The sequence below is a fragment of the Humulus lupulus genome, chromosome 5 (genome assembly GCF_963169125.1).
Source record: "Humulus lupulus chromosome 5, drHumLupu1.1, whole genome shotgun sequence".
NCBI lineage: Eukaryota > Viridiplantae > Streptophyta > Magnoliopsida > Rosales > Cannabaceae > Humulus > Humulus lupulus.
Window position 1 is genome coordinate 161,148,455 of NC_084797.1, and position 22,483 is coordinate 161,170,937.

The window sequence follows — 22,483 nt, forward strand, 5'->3', positions numbered from 1 at the left end:
CATGCCATGTTAATGAGTTAATGGCCATTAATATTGTAGTCATATATGATATATGTTTTTATAGTCATATATTTTATAGTATATGTTTATGATTTATAATTTATGTGTTAGTAGATTTTCCTTGCTGGGCATTAGGCTCACTCCTTTATTTTTAGCTTGATGCAGGAAAATGAATATGGAAGGCGGAAGGATTTTTGGTAGCTTGGCATGTGCGTTAAGGATGAATGGAATGAATGGACTGCGTGTCGATCAAGGATGACGTTATTTAGTCTTTTGAATTATGTTTCTTTTGTAATTTCGCACTTAGTTTTTGAAAAATTGAATTAAAGTGTATGTTTTATGTTTTATAAACAATGGGATCCCATACCATATTTATCACATTATATATTTTTATATTATATTGTATTTGATACAATATTTTGGGTTTTCAATAAAGATATGTTATTTCTTATGTTTGTATCAAAATAGTAGCTATGTCTAGTAGTTTTAATGGTCCAAGGTCTTATAAATAGTTGGGTCATTATAGGCTGATCGGCAAAGCGTGCGGAACGCAGGCCGTGAAGGCAAGTTTAGTTGGAGGGTGCAGTTCCTACTCGCCCAACATGAATCGAGGGCAGAATGCCTGAGTACGCATTACGCTTGATTGGTCTACTCGCCAAAGCGTGTGGAACGTGGGTCGAAGAGCAAGTTCAATTTGAAGGTGCGGTCCCCACTTGCCGACATGAACCGAGGGTGGAGTGCTTGAGTACGCATCTCACTTAGTTGGGCCGCTCGGAAAAGCGTGTGGATTCTGAGTCGAAGGTCAAGTTCTATTTGAGGGTATGGTCCCCACTTCCTCGCATGAACTGTGAGCTGAGTGCCTGAGTACGTATCTCACTCGGTTGGGCCGCTCGGTAGGGTTGTTCTTCCCGGGCTGCTTAATTGATTATATGATTGAGATGAGTATTCTTTTGTAAACTTCAGAATATGTTTACAAGTTATATGACTGTAATGAATACATCTGTTATATCGTGAAGCATGTGTTTAATGCTTTGAATATTTGGACTATTGTTATACTTTACGAGGTTTTCTTGTTGAGCCTCGGCTCATGGGTGCTCTATGGTGTAGGTAAGGACAATGAATAGTTGGACCAGCCATGAGTTGGAGGGCTTCAGGGCATTGTGAACATATGCCACCTGCTCGACCACCTCGGCCGAGATCACTTGCTAGAATTAGGGTTGACCCCTGATTTTGCTGCCTAGGTCGACCGCTTGTACTTATTTTGTTTATTTCCGTTTAGAAACTCATTTTGGAATCCCGTGTATAGAGTTAAACCTTTTAATAAAATGATTACTATTTGACCAAAAAAATTTAAAACCTAATCCTTGAGTTAGTTTAATTACACATTTTAAGTCCAAATTACTCGTTTAGCAAGTTAAGCACTATTTTAAAATACACAATGTAACAGTTCTGGATTAGTAGGGTGTTACATTGCAAGTGGGTATTTCAAAAGAAATACAACACTAATGGAAACATTCAAGCCTATAAGGAAAGTTTGGTAGACAAAGGGTTTAGACAAAAGGAGGGTATAGATTATTTTGATACCTTTGCATGGGTAGCAAGGACAACATCTATAAGCTTGTTGTTTGCCTTATCACCAATACACAATCTATATGTTCATCAAATTGATGTCAAAATGGCATTCCTAAATGTTAACCTCCACGAGGAGATATACATGGAAGAATCAGAAGGGTTTATTCTAAGGGGAAATGAACATAAGGTGGGTAGGCTTGTTAAATCATTATATAGTTTAAAACAAGCACCAAAACAATGACATGAGAAATTCGATGGGGCCATTGTTTCGAGTGGGATTAGATACAATAGTGTGGACAAGTGCTTTACTCTAAGACTTGTGATGACTATGTCATCTTAATGTGTCAATATGTTGATGATATGTTGATATTAAGCAATGACATGAAAGGAATTATAGAAACGAAGAAGTTTCTATCTTTAAACTTCAAAATAAAGGACATTGGAGAGGTTGATACCATATTAGGTATTAAAGTCAGAAGAAACGTTGATGGGTATGCCTTAGGTCAAGCTCATTATGTTGAGAAAATGGTTGACAAGATTGGTTATCTTAATATCAAAGAGTCAAACACACCATTCGATCAAGGTCAAAAGCTTGAAAAGAATGAAGGGAGAGCGATGGCTCAACTAGAGTATGCAAGTGTAATGGGAAGTTTGATGTATGCTGCTCATTTTACTAGAGCGGACATTGCTTTTGCGGTTAGTAAACTAAGTAGGTTTACTGGCAACCCAAGTATCTTACACTGGAAGGTTGTTGAAAGAGTATTGGATACCTTAAAATGACCAAAGAGTTATGCCTCTAATATTCTAAGTTTCCTAAGATACTTGGAGGATATTCTGACGCAAGTTGAATATCTGGGGTAGGAGATAATCTCTTCACAACCAGTTGGGTGTTCACCCTTGGTGGGGGTACAGTTTCTTGGGGATCCAAGAAACAAAAATGTATATGTCACTCAATCATAGAGTCCGAGTTTGTAGCTCTAGCGACAACCGGCAAAGAGGTAATTAATTATATGTATATGTCACACAATGATAAGTTGACTATCGTCTCCGCATAGATTGAATTAGCAAATAATTGTGCACAAATAAATTACCAAACAATTTAATAGTAATGAAAATAAATAAAAAATGCTTCAAATAAACTAAGATAACAATCTAAAAGCAAGATAAATTCAATTGGTTGAATTGGACTTGAATTATTAAACTCCACTATGCAAGTGACCTGTATGTTTTGTTGCAACAAAATTTTAGTGAAATTCTCAGAGTTAACAAGAATTTAAAATAAGTTCATTGAACTTTCCCAAATCCTATGGTCTTAATTCTTTCACCTAATTAAACATGTTCTTATGTCAATCAAATTTAAGAAGTAAATTTTAAGTTTCAATTCACAATTGTTACACAATGCAAATAACACATTCCTATGCTATTCACATAACATAATCTAACAAGATTATCTACTTGTGTCATTCAAGTTCATCCATTATATTCAAACTTCCCAGCACAAACATAACTAATCATATTGCCATTGATGGCCACACAACAACAAGACTTCATCATTAAGAACGCTTGAATGAACAATGTGTCTTTTTTCTAAAATAAAGTGTTAGTAATTTAAAACTAAGACATAGAGTTCATCAATAATTCAAGTCTAAAAACTGTTTAGTTCGTATCTAAATTCAAGAACACAAATCCAAAATCAAATATGCTTGTGGGTATTTAAATAACAAAAGATAGAAATTACAAACTACATGAGATTAAAAAGGAGAAAACAAGTCAAAGATGATGAATCAATGATCTTGTCTTCCTCCTCTTCCTTGGATTCTCCTCCTCAAGCTTGGAATTTCTTTTTCTTCACTTTTTGTGTTCTCTCTACAATGGCAACTCTCTCCTCAAATGGTGCCTGGGTTCTCTTTTCTATAAAGCTAGCGCACCACAAATTAGGGAAACTACCCTATTTTTACCCAATTTCTTTTGCTATCAAGTGCAAGGCCCATTCCCATCTTTTGGACCACTTAAAACTAGCCCAAATAAGTCATTGTGAACTTCTCCATGTCACTTTTAGATTATAGCTCATTAAATGACTTATATGATGTTCGCATCATCTTTTTCAAAGCTTTTGCTGTGTCTTTTGCTACAGAAATGCTGCAGCATTTCTGAAATCTCCACACCAAAAATTAGCATTTGAAATCAATTTAGTTATCTTCAAAATTACACACAATTGAGGTTAATTAATTACTTAATGGGAAACTAAATAAAAATAATCTAAAAATTAATTAAAACTAATATAAAAATATTATAATGAACAATTATTTAAAACTAATTAAAAGTTACTAAAATATACTAAAAATGCTTGAGAACAAAACTAATTCAATGCAAAAAAAGAGCTAAATATGTAACACCCTGGATAACCAAGGCCGTTACACTGTGTGTTTAAAATAGTGTAAGACCTACTCATCAAGTCGTTTGAGTATAAACGTGTTTCTAAGTCAACTGACCGATTAGGGTTAAAAGGTTTTGATCGTAAAATGGATTACTTTCGTTAAAATAAGAGTTTGATACACGGGATCCCAAAAAATAATGTTTAGAAGGTGGTTACAACCGTCAAAAGTTAATATAACTGCAGCCAGCCTAAATGGAAAAATACAAATTTTTGCTCTAGTCCTTGTAAATCCCTAGGTCGTGGCGGTCAAGCAGCTGCTGATGTACACCCCACCCCCAATGCTCTCCAACTCATGGCTGGTCCAGCTTTCCCTTGCCTTTACCTGGACCATGTAGCACCTGTGAGCCAAGGCTCAACAAGAAAACCAAATCCAATAAGCATAGATAACAACAGAGTGTGCACAATAAACTTTAGATCAACCAGTTCAATTAGCAACAAAATACAAGTTCTAAGGTAGGAAGAATAACAATTTAATCCAAACATATAATCCAATTCCAATACAATTAATCAGGGGTCAGGCCCCTTAAACTGAGCCTTTTAGTCATTTAGCAGATCCCGGCTAGCTTAGGCCAAGCTGCATTCACTACGCTTAACATCAGCCCCAACTCCCTTAGGCTGGATTTTCATATCAAACTTAATAGATATACAGGTTGCAAAACACTCAATCAAAATTAGTACGAGCTAACCTGCCTATCCAGATATTTCCAATCACAAATACATTTATAACCTCGAATATATTCACATACATAGAAATCTTAGTCTCATTCACAACTCGTAAGCAGTTTTCTTACCTCGAGTCCTGAGCAAAGGATGTGGAGCGATCCCGAGCACGATCTTCAATCCCGAGCCTTAACGGTAACCCTAGTCATAAGCGACACTTGATAACTATTAAAAATCTAATCCAATTTAATTGCTTTGGAATAAAATACTAGTCTCCAGGACCTCGAATTCTACTAAACCGGGTAGTAGAATTTGTCCCGAGCGCTTAGGTTTAAGTCCCTGAGTCCAAAGACTTATTTTGGTTAAGGTTACCTAGGCGGGTCACGATTTGGCTCTAAGGGTCATGGCACGCCCCCAAGTCAGAGGTGCCAGCCTCAAAATCCAAGGGTAGGTGGGCCGCGACTTGCCCTCTATGGCCGTGGCGCGCCCACGAATAGTAGGCTCTTCAAGGCTTCTGAGGTCACGCGGGCCACGGCGCACCCCTGTGACTCAGAAATCCTAGGGCTTTTCTTGAATTTTCTCCCAGCCTAATTCATCAAAATCCAACCCAACACACACCAGAACCAGAATTTCAACCACTATACCATAATATCCTACTCAGAGCATCACAATTTCCTAAAAGTCTAACCGAAATCCTTCTAAGAACCCAGAATTATCAAAACCCCTTTGAAACTTAAAAGCTTAAGAACACCTATACTAACAGCAGAATTCCACCCAATAATTAAAGCTTAAACCTTACCTCGATGATGATGATGATGACCCTGAGCTGCACCTTAGCAATCCTAGCTTTAATTCCCAGCTGAATCCACCACTTCCAGCCCCAATTCTAAGCCTTTTCCTTCAATCCCTTAAGCCTTAGAGAGAGAGCGAGAGAACGTGAGAGTCGAAGAGAGAGAGAGAGAGAGAGAGAGAGAGAGAGAGAGAGTTGAGACTTTTAACATATTCTAATTGATTCCTGAAGTTTAATTCCACTTTATCCCTTAATTAAAAGGACCAAAATGCCCCTAAAATTAACTCAACCCTTTTGTTGCCCATAAGGGAAAAATGGTCATTGCCCCGTTTCTCACTAATTCCTTGAGTTTCCCTACAAATTCCCAATTATCCTGGCTATGCCCAACCAACTACCAAATACTTACCCATTACTCGATAAATCCCAAACATATGTTAAACTTCCCAAAATACCCCTAGGCTCACCTCGAGTCAGGTATTAAACCCTGCTGTGACTATTCCACTTATCCGCTCACTAGGATCGCGTCGAGCCGTATGCTGCAAATATATCCACATAATAATGTGGTCCCAACCATTTAACACATATAATCACATTTATTCCCTCAACGAGCCAAAATTATAAATATGCCCTTATAAACAAGAACGGGCCTACATGCATATTTAACACTCATAAACATGCATATAAATATATTCATATTATCATATAAATCATGCATGCCATGTAGTCACACATTTAATCAATTAATCATATATATATATTCAATTATGCCCTCACGACATGCTAATCAAGGCACTAAACCCTATTAACATTTTTTTGGGACGTTACAAAATAACTCTATTTTCATAGAGTTATCACACACCCAAACTTAAGATTTTGCTTGTCCTCAAGCAAAAGAAAAGAAATTAAATTAAATAAAACAAGAGACAATAAGTGACTAAAGTTGGTGATATCCACAATTTTTCTCAAAGATTGTTCAATGATCATAGCTTAAAGAAAAATAAAAACATTGTCCAAAGATTATGAAAAAAAAATCAAGAGTATGTCTCATTCCAATTTTTGATTACTCCATGTGTGTGTGATGCCTTCTCTCAAATCACCCTAAGCACATTAATCTTCCTAAGAACATCAAAGAGCTTAATTCTCATAGAAAAATACCTCAAAACAATGGTCACTTCTCTTTCAACATACTATTTATTGAACTTTTTTATCTTTTGAGATACTACACCCCAAACTTTTTTTTTGTAATGAAAAACATGGGTGTAGCACAATTTTCTTTGTTTTTTTCCTTTTTCTTTTTAAAATACAATATGAAATATATACAATGAGAAGTAACTCAATGAGTTACACATACCTCATCCCCAAACTTAAAATCAACATTGTCCTCAATGTTGAAAACAAGAAAATTAAGATAGTGCAATCTCTCACCAAATTTCCCCTCTATTTTTATTTTATTTTTTTTGCAAAATATACATAAGAACTTTTCCAAATACATAACAAGTTTTACAAACTCCTCCCATCCTCCCTTAATTTCCACCACTCAACATATGTACCATAAAGATCAAAGTGCTTATAGCTGAAGGTGAAAAAGTAGTAAAATTATTTTAAAAGCGAGGCTAATATGTGGCTAACAAAGAAAATGATAATTTAGGCTCAATGGGGGTAACTAGGGATATACAATGTATCCATGTAAGCTTGAAAGGCTCAAATTGTCTAAATATGGCATAAATCATGTCTTTGGTCAAGTGTAGTCTAGGATTTCACCTTAAGAGAGAATCAAACATATTCTAAGACTTATGAGATTGCAAAATCACATATTTACACAACCTTTCACCAAATTCGCACACAATTCATTAATCAAGGCATTTGAGCTCAAATATGGACATATCACAATTAAAATGAAACAAGCACAAGAATTAGTCACAATCCCAAAAAATATTCATATTTTCAACAAGCTACACACAATATCTGTAAAGCATCATATTCTATTACTTTATAAAAACGTCTCTTATCTCATAAATAATTAGAAAATACTGCTTAACATATGAAATTCAGTGGGGCCTTGATAAAACATGCAAGTTGGTCCCAATAGTTTAAAATAAAAATAAAGTGTTCTTATGCAATGTTTAAAGAAAATAAAAATGTATGTCCCTTTGGTAATTTAAAACTAAAGTCCATAACATGATTCTTTAAAACTCAATGCTTATGTTAATCGTTTATTCGTTCATAGGATACCCCCCATGCCATACACACCCAGACGTTGGAATTCCCCACATCACAATGCATGCCAGAGGGAAACCATATTTGTTACCTGAAAGAGTGAAAGTAAGAGGGTGAGCTAAAAGCGCAGTAAGGAAGTACAAACAAATACAACATTCAAGGAAACACAAGAATAACATATTCGTATCGTAAAACTAATAGCATATCATACCATAACCATATCATATTCATTTCATAATCATATCATATCACCTTCATAATCATAATCATAATCGTAATCATACATCATAATCATACTCTTTGTGATCATGGCACCACTATTGTCCAGTCACATCTTGAGGTAACCAGCAAAAGCATAAAATTAGAAAGACCTCCTCTATGAGGTAAACAGGATCTCAGGTCCTTGAATAACCTCGGCTCGTTTTCCCTATGAGTTACGTCATATCCTTAGTAACTCCTTTGCTATGTCGCATTCAGCACCCTAGCAACCCTTTGCTTTTCGTACATCATACAAACACATGTAATCCATTTCACATCAAAACAAATGAAACACATATTGCATCATACTCATCATAACATTTCAAGATAGAACTCCATTTTTCATATTACATGGTCTATCATCATACAGAGCACATCATTTTCCTCATAACAAACAAATCTTACCATTTCATAGCATAAACATAGAAATTCTATCTAACTTCCTTACCTCTGGTCTGAGCAAAGCAAAAATGAGAAAAACATCACAACGAGCCTATAATCATAATCAAACGTCGTCTCTCAGAATCACATAACAATACTCATGCCCAACACATATACCCCACGTGTGCATGGGCCATGCGCACGTGGTACAAGTTGTCCAATAATTCCAAACATACACATTTTCACATAAAATCATAAAAGAATAATTCTACCCATTGACCCTTTATGGTTACAAAGTAAAAATCATATGCTTGAACAATAGACATATATTTGAACGTAAAAATACATTTGTATGCGACATGCATACGTGGGAGCGTTGTTAAAATTTAACGTTTTAAAACGATAATTCCTACATGCTTATTTCTTGCCCTTTCAAATAAAATTCAGCAACATAATTCCAATACCATTATTTGTTTCTATAAATCTCAAAGTTTGAATTAAACAATTTAATTCGTTATATTTACTTTATAAAATAATTCATTTGACCTTTCCTAATTTCTCATAAAAATAATAATTCCATTTATTATTTTAAATAGCATAGAAAATGACAAAATTTTGTAGCCATTTAGAAACACTTGATAAATTTCTTGTTTCTTTTAGAAAATAACCTTTCTAAATCAACAAAAAAATCACATGTTTAAATGTGAAAATTTTATAATTTAAACTGTGGGAAAAATGTATTTTCATTTATATTATTTAAGGCCTGAATTATTTAGGTGTAAGACTCATTAATTTTAAACAAAATAATTATTTTAGCTTAATAACTCAAAGTTTTACAAACTATTTATTTTGTTTAAAAAATCACAAGTGAATTAAACTATAATTTTTTCTCATTTTAAAAAAGAATTGCACCTAAATAAAAATGTGAAAAATTTATATTCACATTTAAAAATATCACAATTATATATGCATGACTTAGGGTATAATTTATTTGATGCAATAACATTACTTATATCATTTAAAAGACCTTTCTTATTTTAAATCGAAAATTCCAGCAACTATTTATTCAATCAAAATCACAAACTTAGATTGAAACTATTGTTATCCCCAAATTTTGAATACGATGACGTGGCAATAAATGTGACAAGTGGCAAGAAATGGCTAGGTCAAAGGTTTGAGATTAATCTTGTGATATTACTGACATGAAAATTATTTATCTGGTTTGGAAGTGATTTGACCGACCTAGTAGAATTTCTGTCCAACCGGTAAAGATTTTTGACTGACCAGTCATTCGTTTTGGCCAACCAGTCATCTGTTTTGGCCGACCAGTCAGTCGTTTTGGCTAACCAGTCGTTCGTTTTCGTCGACCAGTCATCTTGGAGTCAAGTGTATCCGGGCAGTTAAAAGTTTTGCCTAACCGGAAGGGTGTTTTGGCCGACCAGTCCCACTTCAAGGAGTGAAGTTGGCCGACCAGATAGATCATCATTATGCAGCCGAATTTTAGTAACGACTTCAGCTAGAATTAGTCGTACCCACACCGGGAATCTCTCAGATTATCCCAAAGAAATCGCATATTGTTGTATTTTAAATTTGATTATTAAATAAATATTGGTTAAAGCAACTGAATTATCCCGATTATGAGGGGTTTCGATTTGTATGATCTTAAGCCTATAAATAAAGAGCTCATGGAATCATTAAAGGGATTCAAATTTTGATTTTTTTGAGAGAGCATTTGTATTCTGAGAGAAATCTTGTATTTTCTTGCATCTACACTTAAGAAACTCAGTTGACACAGGTTCATCTCATCTTGAGCGTAGATCTATATATCAAACTCTAAGTGGATTAGGCTATTACCAACATATTGGGGCTGAACCACTATAAAATTATCAGTGTCGTATTTTCTCTTGAAGGTTTATTGTAGTTTTGACGTCTACTTGTCGTTGGCCAAAATCGTGCTCAACATTTTGGTGCTTTCATTGAGAGCCTGAAGAGAAGAAACACACTATTATCGTATTATTATGGCGCCCAAGAATACCAATGCGGCCTCCAAGAAGCCAGGCACATCTAAAGAGCCTACTAGATCAGAAGGTCCTGGCCCTTAAGACCACGAGACTGAACCCAGGGTCTTCCTCAAAGAAATGAATCTAGAGGTTGAACAACTCCAGGAATCCATGGGGGCCTTCCAAGAGGAGATGGCGCAATTCAACGCACGACAAGAGTCATTTGCTGAAGAGATGACTAGACAGAAAGCTGCGTTTGAGCAGCAAAGACAGGAGTTGGACACCAGGAGCGAAGAGATCAGGCGACGACAGGAGGAGGCCGATAGGCGACACCGCGAGGCTACACTTGCTCTGGAGGCAGCTACGCAGTTGACCTAGGCCAATGCCCAAACTGCAGCACGAGGAGCAGCTACCCAGGAAGCAAGGAATACAGATGCTGGTAAAAAAAACTACTGACAGAGCCAATTCTCGAGGACCGGACAGAAGTAGGAGTAACCCTCCTGATTGGGAAGATGATGGGGTCTGATCTGGCACTGCCTTGACTCAAAGGGGGAACTCTAGAACCCCCTCCAGGAGCCACCGATCAAAAACTTCTAGATCAGGGAGTCACCGATCGGGCAGTAAAAAGACTCCACCCAGACAGGATCAAACCAAGACTCCTCAAGGTAAAGAAACTTCACTGTTTAAAGATGGACATGGTCGTGATGAGGCTAGTAGTCATCACACCAACCGATCAAACTAAAAAGATGGCAACGACCAACAAGGAGAAAAGGACTGCCCGGCACAAACAGGAAGGCCACCACTGTATCTCGGCCAGCAGCGCAGTGGGAGAGAGCACGTCCCGCGCGATAAGCCTTCTGAAAAAACTCAGAGCACAGTGTTTGATCACCTAGGAGGACGCAAAAGGGACGTTATCAGAGAAAAGATCAGGACCGTCCTGGTAGAAGGGAAAAATCTGAACCACCCTGCTAGCCAAGTAGAAATACTTGACAATAGTGCACCAGATGAAAATGCCCGACCAGGCGGTTACAACCTTTGCACCTCGTCAGTTACACCAGCCATCCAAGCCTAGCTTGATGCGCTAACGACCGCAGTTCAAGGTTTGTTGAAATGACCTTCTGCAATTGATCCGGTAGACCACAGGAGTGGTAGCCCATTTTGTGCCCAAATCAGGGCAGCCCAGCTGCCAGCAAAGTATAAAGCACCGGTACTACCAGTATATACAGAAAAGGTAGACCCCATAAGGCATGTTGGGAAGTTTGAAGACCAAATGGAGCTGCTCGGGGTAAGTGATGACTATCGTTGTAGAGTTTTCCCCACTATGTCGTCCGATACTGCCCAAGAGTGGTATTGGAAATTCAATCCAAACTCCATTACCTCTTAGGAGAGTTTTAGGAAAGAATTTTGTAGACAGTTTAGCGCTACTCGGACTCGTCCAGTTTATGCCAATTACTTGGCAGATATCAAACAAGGAAAGGATGAATCTCTAAAGAATTATATACAGAGATTCATGAGAGAGGCTAACCAAGCAACTGCTGTCGGAGACATGGGGAAGATTGTTGCAATATCCTCTAGGATAACATATCGGAGCCCCTTGTGGGATAGCATACATAGCAATCCAATCTCAACACTCCAACAATTTCTTGACCGAGCGAACAAGTACATGAAATTAGATGATGCGATTGAGAAAGAGGAGAAAGGTATAAACAATCCGGGCGGATCAACTGATACTCCTAAGAACGGAGGAAATGGTCAAAATGGCGGAAAGAAACATGGGAATAACGGGTCTGACCGCCATGATGAAAAGAAGGCTAAGTCGAGTCCGAACGATAACCCGACCAAGTATGAGCCCCGATTCACAAACTACACAACTCTTTCAGCTAGCCGGGCATAAATCCATCTCGCCAGTCATCAGGAAGTTCCCTACATGAAACCTCCACCGATGAGGAAAGAGATATCTAAGAGGGACATGAAAAAAAATTGTCGGTTGCATGGAGATTATGGCCACGACACAAATGAATGTAATCACCTCAAAGATGAGATAGAATTTCTTCTCCGGTCAGGCAAATTGAAAAAGTATCAAGCAGAAACAACCCAAGGAGAAGGAGGCAGTAGCAATCCTGGGTTCAAACGATAGAGATCTCTACCCTTGCAACCCGGGCATGTGGACTTTACCTTAGACACTATATGTGGAGGTCCACACTTGGTTGAGGACAGTAACAACGCAATGGAGAGATTTTCCCAGACACTTCGGCATGAGCGGGAGTGCTAGGATCAAATTTGGATGACGAAGCATGATGAGGAACCACTGGAATGGCGAGCACTTGAAGATATATTATCGCTAAAATACCACTTTCAGAGTGGTAGCTTAATTTCAAGTTGTTTAACTTGTTATTTGAGTTTGGGTTATGAGCTGGTTATTTGCTAACTAGTCATTTATTTATTTTTGAACAATTTCTGTTGTTTAAGACTCATTATTAGACACATTTTGTCCATTTTAATTTACGAGTAATAAAAGAGACTATTGCAGCGTGGTCGATTCGTGCTACAAATATGCATGTGTGTTAATTATCCAAACAATGTTCAACTGGTCGGTAAAATCGAACAGTGTTCAACTGGTCGATATATTCCAGCAGTGTTCAACTGTTCGAATATTTTCTATATGTTCTATGTGTTTTACGAGTAATTAACTGCTCGAACAGATTCGGTCAAGTAGCAAGTGACCAAGGATCTTTCAACCCTCAATCACTTGGGGGCAACATGGGGTGTACTGGTACATAATTTAACATAGGAAATAAGAGCACAAGTTAAGATATTTGTTTTTAGGCTGACTTGTAAATTTTGAAGTAAAAAAAGGCCATTGAGCTAACTTGTTTAACAAAGCTTAAGTAACTTGGAATTTTTCACAATTTCAAGTTAAAAGACAATATTCATGTGACAATAAACATTATGCTCATAAAATGTTAGAGCAATAAGAGTGTGAGAAAGCATACTTAGTAGGGACTTATGAAATGTCTAGAATTTCTAAGTTAGAAAACTAACTACTCATGCGAAAATATAAGGCATACATAAGAGTGACTTTACTATTCAAAAAAAACTTATAATTTTTTAAGTCTAAATAGACTTAGAATGTTTCAAGTTAGCAAAAAGAAAAGTAAAGTATACATGCCAACAGCTCGGCCGTACGAGCAAAGTATAATAAGAAGATAGTTGAAATAAGTGTTTACTAGTCGGATAAGAGACTCTCTGGTCGGCTAAAGTATGATCACTGGTCTGGTAAACTGTTAACGGGTTGATCAACACCATCCTCAACATCAGTGACGTCCTCTGGTCGGAGTGATAAAGCAGGAGAAAAAGGCATAACACCAGCAGGATTGGCTGCCTCCTCAACGCCCTTTGCCTCACATTTGGCAAGTTCTTCTGCCCTGGCCTCCTCTGAGAGAAAGTCGAGGTTGAGGGGCTTGTTCAACTTCCATACCTGGTAGAATCAGTTGAAACAAATCTCCTCATAACGAGCAAGATCGGCTTCCTTTTCTCGCTTCAGCTCCTCATTCTCGCAAGTCATTTTCTCTACCTGATCAGTCAACATCTTGTTGGTTTGGATTTGTTTCTTGTTCTCATCAGCCAACTCTCTTAGAGATCTATCCCGCTCAGCGATGGTCTTCTCTGCCTGCTCTACCTTGGATCGAAGATCCCCTTCGGATGTAGTTAAAGCTTCAATCTTAGCTTGGGCTTCCACCAGCTGATCATTTAAGACTTTGATCAACTCCTTATAGTCTACTGCTCGGTGTTGAGCATGACTGATAGTGATAAGCGAATGAAATGGATAACAGAGAGTTACTTAAAGTAAAAATAATTAATAACATAATGGGATGTCTTGATGATAAAATACTTACACTCATCAGTTGGGCAAGACCCCTTTGCAGGACAACTTCAACACTGAGCTGAGGCAAAGACTCAAAGGTTTGAGTTGTTGAAGCATGGTGTAGAGTCTGGTCAAGCAGTTCCTTCCCAATATCACCAGCAATGCGGAGGGGTTCACTTAAGCCAGCCGAGCGAGTAAGTGTTAAACTAGTAGAAGGAGGAATCGATGAAGGAGTCAGTTGCGCGATGGTGATAGGTTAGTCAGGTAATCTCCTCTGACTGGTCGGTATAGTCTTCATGACTTTGCTAGGAGGGTTTGAGCTACTACCCTCCCCAGGTTTCCTCTTTTGGGCAGTGGAAGTGTTGAATTGTTTGAACATACCTGGATCTGCAAAAAAGAGTGAAGCACAAGACTTGTTAGTAAAAATGGGAAACAATATACAAGTAAATGAAAATTTTACTATTACCACATAACTCTACAGATTTAATACAATCAGTCTTGAAGGAAGTTATTTATATCAAAACACCAAACTATGGTTACTGATTAGCAGAAAAACCTAAGTTTAGAATTTGATCAAGAAAGTCGTCCTCTTCTTCAGATGACGAGCTGACATCTTTATCGAGCTCAAGGGTTTTTCCTTTCCTAGGCTGTGTAGGAATGGTACGTCTATGATGGTCCTCTGGAAGAGGTTCCCTAATAATAAGGTCACCTGGTGGGCGTAAGTAGGGAGATGGTTCAGGAGAGAACTGATCAGTCAGTACTTCAGTGTCAGCGTTTGACTGGTCAGTTGTGTGCGCTTCTTCAGTAGTGCTATCTTCTATGATGTTTTGATAGCTTGGTAACAGCCCCACCAGCTGAAGATTGTCCACAGTCACCAACCCTTTGACATTTTTCTCTTCGGTAGACATACTAGCAAGTTCCTCTGCCCGGGAATGCATTTCCCTAGTTGGTGGGGGTTGATGGAAAGGGCCTGCATGTGTAAACGCCAAATTGTTGGTCTTAATGTTTGAAGTAAGAAAATACTCTGTGTAGTATTTTTCAGGATTCAATTTATGCACGATACCATGGAGGTATTTAATCCCTTTGTGCCTATGGAAGAGGTGGAAGAAACCTGTATTCTTATGGCTTGGGTTAGTCCTAAGGTCGAAAAGGTAATGTACTTCATGAGGAGTTGGTGGCTCCCAACCTTGAAGGTAATAAAGAATATATAAAGTAGATAATGCTTGAATCCCATTAGGAGTTATCTGGAAAGGAGAGACATTGAAATAATCTGCTACTGACCGAAAAAAAAGGGTGCAGTGGAATGGTAGCTCCTACAAAAACATGGTATCTGCACCAGGCGCAATAGGGTCCACCAGGCTTGTTAGCTCTCTGATGAGGTCCTGGGCATATCATGTTTACCCCTTCCAGGCCCGAAGCTTGAATGTGTTTATCGAGCATGCTGGAGTTAAGTTTGGAAGGTTTGGGTATGAACCAAGAGGGCGTTTCGTCTTCATCTTTTCTTGGTTTTAGAACAACTGATTGTTGAATCTCAGTTGTAAATTTCTGGATAATCATTCTCCGGGGTTTGCTAGCTGTTTGGACCTGTTGTGGCAGCCTTGAAGAAGTCGCAGTTTGGGCTTCACCATGTTCCACTACCTTCTGTATCACTCTACAAGCCACTTGAGGATCTTGGTCTTGAGGAAGTCGATTGGATTTTTTCACCCTCATTGGTGGATGTTGAAGTTGTTGATTGAGAAACTGTTCTTTGTGAAGGAAGTATAAAGCCAATCGGGGAAGGATCTTTTTAAGCCGACGAAGGCGATCTTCAGGAGTCCGACTGCTAGGAGATTTGGATGAAGAGTCGCTACTTTGAGGAGTGTCGCTTGACTTGGGAATTGAAGAGTCAGAATTTGTATGGTTGTCACCTCCCCTGTAGTCGAAGCGATTCATCTACAAAAAAAAAAAGAATGGGGAGGTTAGTGAACCAAACAAACATAAATCAATCAATGTAATGGAAAAATATTTATTGACTACTCAAAAAATATTTTATTTTTACTCCCCAGAATAAACATCTATGAGGGAAAAAATTATAAGCATAAATTTTGGTGCCTAAAATGTATGAATCATTTTTTACAAGCCCAAAGGCTTGGGAGCATTCATGGGCCGAGCGAATGGCGTGGTGGACGAGCTGTTGGCCCGAGATGCCCGAGCGGAAGGGGGAGCATCTGATCGGACTGGGCGTGGTGTCCAAGCAGATGGCAAGGTGTGTCTGAGCAGGTGCGCATGGGATCCGAGTGGATAGACACGGTGTCCGAGTGGAGGCGTAGTGTGTCTGAGCAGATGCGCGCAATGACCGATCGGTTGGGGCAGTGATCCGAGTGGATAGATGCGGTGACCGAGCGAGTGGCATAGTGTCCGGTCAGTTGGCATGGGCGTCCGAGCGGATAAAGGAACATCTGAGCCAATGATGCAAGTGCCCGAGAGGATGCGCGTAGTTTCCAATCGGTTGGTGCAGGTGTCCGAGCGGATGGAGGAGCAATCACTCGGGTGACATTCATGTCCGAGCAGCCATGGGCATGTCCGAGTAGTTGTGCCCTTGGGTCCGAGCAGGAGGAGGCATGGCCAAACAGTTTAGGGGCATGTCTGAGTGTTCAAACAGTCGAGAATAGCCGATCAGCCATACACAAGCATCCCTAATAATCTATTTCCGAGGAGCTAGATTTTACAACTAATCATGTAAGAATTGAAAGGCCAAAAAGAGTAATAGGGTCCGAAAAGACCATAAATCTCAAAGGCTTGAAGCACAAATATGTTCTTCCATTTATAGGACACTGCAACAAGATCAAAAGGTGGGATTTGAAAAGTTCATGAGGATCTAGGGATTTCATATGCTCATAAAATACCCATAAACCTAAATATGCAATGTGGGGTGAAAAATCATTTTTTTTTCTTCAAATTTTCATGAAATTGGAGACAAAATTGATTTACCCATAGCCTAAACTACATCAAAACAGCCACAAATTGCATCATTCATCAAATATTCATACACAAATCCAAGAGTGTATTCTAAAAGGGGTTTCGGCATATACAAGGGTTTAACAAGCTTTTATGTGAATTTTAGAGTTTAAAAAAGCTTACAAATGGAGATGAGGAAGAAGAGCTTACCCAAATATCTTGAAGAGGTGTTGATTTCTTGAAGAATCCTGGGGTTTGCTTGAAGAAGATTGGAGCCCTTCTTGGAGTTCTTGGAAATTTTCGACCAAGAGGAGAGGAAACCTTGAAGGTTTCGGCCAAGGGAAAAATGGGAAGTTTGTGAGCCTCTTTTTTGCTTATGAATTGGGAGCACTTATGGGTATATTTAAAGGAAGAGAGTGGAAATTTTCACTTACCCTTAGACTCTTGAAATTATTTTTCCTATTCTCTTCCCCACGATTGGGAGCAGTTAACTACAATGATCGTGGTCTGATAAGATGTCGTGGTTTGTTTGCAAAGGCGGGAGAATGTGTAAAGTCAATTTTCTCTTTTTATGCCGTCAGCAGTTGAGAAAAAGTTGATTATGTGAGTATATCATATAATAAACTTGGGGGGGAAAATGTTATCCCTAAAATTTGAATACGATGACGTGGCAATAAAGGTGACAAGTGGCAATAAATGGCTAGGTCAAAGGTTTGAGATTAATCTTGTGATGATACTGACATGAAAATTATTTATCTAGTTTGGAAGTGATCTCACCGACCTGGTAGAATTTCTGTCCGACATGTAAAGATTTTTGACTGACCAGTCAACTGTTTTGACTGACCAGTCAGTCATTTTGGCTGACCAGTCATCTGTTTTGGCCGACCACCTAGTCGTTTTGGCCGACCAGTCATCTTGGAGTCAAGTGTATCTAGTCAGTTAAAAGTTTTGCCTAACCGGAAGGGTGTTTTTGCCGACCAGCCCCACTTCAAGGAGTGAAGTTGGCCGACAAGACAGATCATCATTATGTAGTGGAATTTCAGTAACGACTTCAGCTAGAATTAGTCGTACCCACAGCGGGAATCTCTCAGATTATCTCAAAGAAATCGCATATTGTTGTATTTTAAATTTGATTATTAATTAAATATTGGTTAAAGCAACTGAATTATCCCGATTACGAGGGGTTTTGATTTGTACGACCCTGAGCCTATAAATAAAGAGCTCATGGCATCATTGAAGGGATTCAGATTCTGATTTTTCTGAGAGAGCATTTGTATTCTAAGAGAAATCTTGTATTTTCTTGCATTTACACTTAAGAAACTCAGTTGACACAGGTTCATCTCATCTTGAGTGTAGATCTATATATCAAACTCTAAGTGGATTAGGCTATTACCAACATATTGGGGCTGAACCACTATAAAATTATCAGTGTCATATTTTCTCTTGAAGGTTTATTGTAGTTTTGACATCTACCCGTTGTTGGCCAAAATCGTGGTCAACAACTATATTTTTCTTTCATAAAATATACAAAAATCTGCATGTATCAATTTGATAAAAACACCATCAACATGTGAGAAAAAATATGCCATTTTTATTTACTTAGTCGAATACTATTTTGAAGAATCATATGTGCATTTCAAAACATTGATTTACCATTATCCTCACAAACAATTAATAAAAACAGCAAGCATAAATAAAAGAAAAACCATCTTTAATCATGTCTTGAATATAACCCCTAACATGTTTCTATCATTCAAGTATTCCAAAAAAAACAAAACTAGCATATACCCATTTAAAATTTTTCAAATAACCTCTCATGTTTCTAAGATTACAATTGACATTAAAACATAAAAAGAAAACAAGTATGCTTTGAACATCACCCCTAGGTCGAAACCCTCATAGCTCAAAATCAACAAATCTTTTCATGTTAAAAAAATATATGAAAACACCCATCATCATATTTAGTAGATGAAAAACCAAAACCCTTGTCAACACTTAATCATACATAATCTCTATTTAACAAATAAAAATAATCACACAAACATATAACATTCAACCTCAAATATGCCTACATGCTTCCCAAGAACAAGATCAACAAAGTTTCAACAACATCATCAATAACCATCTCCTAATCAAGACAACAACCTTCCATCATCAACCTATATTGACCAAACCATTAAACACCACAAGACCATAACCAAGAATAGACTCATCCAATCAACATAGGTAGAGAAATCCCTTACCTTCCTTGGTAGAAATCAAGGACTCAAAATTCAGCCACCACTTGATTACCCTTAGGAATTTGAAACCCACACAAATAAGATAAACAATCATGAATCTTGGATTAAAGAGTAAGTAGAAACTAACAAAACACCATAAACAAAATATTTACCCCAAGGATTTCGAACCCTAGCCACCAACCTTTTAAGCTTTTGCAACACAATCAAACCTATCATCACCATCATTTTGCCTTGCCTAGAATCAAGAAGATGAGAGAAAAACAATGAAAAATAAAACTAACCTTAACCCATACCTTAAGATCACTAGCCTTGGCCTTCTCCTCTTTTCTCTTCTTCTTATCTTCTCCTTCACGTTTTTCTTCTCTCCCTCTCTCTAGAACTCACAAGCTCTCCCTCTCCCTTCTCTCTAAGCACACGACATCCACCAAGAAAAATGAGCCTTCAAGCTCTTTCTTATTTTCTATTTAAATGTCCTAATCACCAAAACCTAGCTAAGGAAAAGGTAATTATCATTTTCCTTTGTTTTCCCCTAAATCAAAAAAATAAAATAAAATAATATTTGTACTTAGCCAATCAATCCATTTGATAATTGTTGATACTCAAAATCCCATGCTTGTAAAAGACCCAAAGAACGTGCTTAGGCCCCCATACGCCTACACTTTCGTTAGATCCTCGGGTCGTCACCCTCTCACGAGGCCACCATACGTGCCCAAGGGGTGTGCCACGCGAGGCCACCATGCGTGCCCTTGCGCGAGGCGCCTGCTTTGGATGCGAGACGAAGGCTGGTGGCACGAGGCGCTTACACGAGGCCATGCCCCGCGAGACGCTGGCACAAGATGCCTACATGGGGGGTGAGACGAAGGCTGATGGCACGAGGCGATGCCTCACGAGGCGCTTACACGAGGCCATGCCCCACGAGGCACTGGCACAAGACGCCTGCATGGGGCGCTAGACGAAGGCTGATGGCACGAGGCGATGCCTAGTGAGGCGCTTGCACGAGACGCCTGCATGTGGCGCGAGACGGAAGCTGATGGCATGAGGCGCTTGCACGAGACGCCTACTTGTGCCTCGCGAGGCCTCGGTGCGAAGTGGGCCATAGTCACCAAACGGAGCATCTCCTAGCCTCGAGGGGCGGCCTCGCGAGGGGGCATCCCATGGCCTCGTGGCGTAGCGTGGGGGCCTCTCCTAGCCCCGACGGCCTCGCGTGGGGGCACCTCATGACGTCTCCATGAGGGGCGGCCTCGTATAGCCCCGCCATGGTTAAACCGCGAGGGCCTCGCATAATAACATCTCGTACCCTTCATCTCGAGATGGCATCTCCCATGGAGATGCCATGGAAACCCCGACGTCTAGAAGTGAAAGCCCAGGTATGATTCCAAAGGGTCATGATGGTACAATCTCGTACGGGGTACGGCTTGTAAGGCCCCGTACATCTGACCGTGGCACTCATGCGAATCAAGTGGTGGGAGCACTAGGAGAAAGGACATGGCCTACATACTCCCAATCAGATGTCAGAGTCTACACCACTACCACCTGCACCACTCCTCTAACATTGGTACGGACAAGTAGTGGAGACATCCTCCTGGCACCTGCCCTTGTACTGGATGCGAGACCACAACCTCTGAAACCACTGTCCTGACAGAGTACTTATGTACCACTTGGTCCCCTGGACCACCATGTATCCAAGGCCATTAAAGCCTACTATAAAAAGAACCCCACTCCCACATGGAGGGGGGTTGGAAAATTTACTGTAGCAAGTGCACCATAGTGAATGAAAAACTTATTTCACCATTGTTCTTAGAGTTGATACTTAAAGTTCTAAGGCTTTTCGATTGATAATCTTTATCTTACAGTTGTTTCCAACTTAACTTAGTTGACGAGTTCTCACTGTCAACAGTTTGGCGCCGTCTGTGGGAACTTAAGTTCCAAGCTACTGTTCTACCATTACTTCCAGCAAGAAGAAATGCCGAGATGTTCAAAGCGACTCAGGGAGCCACGATAGGTGGAGGTCCACCTTAACGGAGTCCAGCTGAAGGCCTCCATGAAGGATCCCCCTCCACCTAGAGATGTGGAGCCCCCAAGGGACCCTGAGATTCACGAGGGTGATAGAGAGGCCTCGTCACCGGCCGTCCCACCCAAAGGGAGTCCTCCAAGGGCACCACTGGGGAATGCCAACGAATTCCCGCTCCCTATATCGAACTCCGGCCTGCAAGACCCGAGCCCCTCGATGCGTAGACATGATAAGCATCCCCTGGTCCATTCCGTGAGCTCGAGTTCAAAATCTCGATTCTATGAAGAAGAAATACGTGAGCTCCACTGTAAGAACCAACGGTTGGAGACCACCCTGGAGAACATGCAAGAGGTGCTGAATGGCCTATTGCAAGGTAAGTCGAGTGTGACTTTACCCAAGAGAAAAGAGAAAGGTCAGGAGGGGGTGGAGACCACTGTACCGGTAGATGATGGGAGGACTCGACACTCTACCAGTAACACCCCCCCGAGCGAAGCAACGCAAACATCTTGAGCCGTCGAAGCAGGCCCAGAAACCAGAGCCAAGGACCAACGCTGCCCCTCGCAACGAGGACGAGGTCACCTCTAAACGAGCACCCTCGGATTTACGGGAGGAGCTCAATAAAAAGAGGGCGGGTAAAGGGACCACGTCCCCTATGGCACCTCGAGAGGGCAAGGGAAAGGCGAATCTTAACCCGTCCGCTTTGAGGGACTCTCTAAGCAAGAGGAGGCAGGACCTGGACACAGAAATGAGGATCCTGCGAAGCGAGATCGTCACCGCCTCTGGCGGTCAGGCTTTTGAGGAAGAGTTTGACCATGAGTCACCCTTCGTGAGGGAGATTCGGGCCATCCGGCTCCCTGCCAACTTTAAGGAACCCAATATGACCCCCTATGAAGGAAGCTCGAATCCAAAGTACCACCTGGACGATTTAACGACCTGATGAAACTGAGAGGAATTGGTAGTGGAGCCAGGTTCCACTGCTTCGCCGTCACATTGAAAGGACCCGCATACAAATGGTTCAAAAGATTAAGGGCGGGGTCCATCAGGCCCTGGCAGCAGTTTTCTAATGAATACCTCCAATAGCACCACGCCGTGCGGGACTACACGATGCCAGGTAC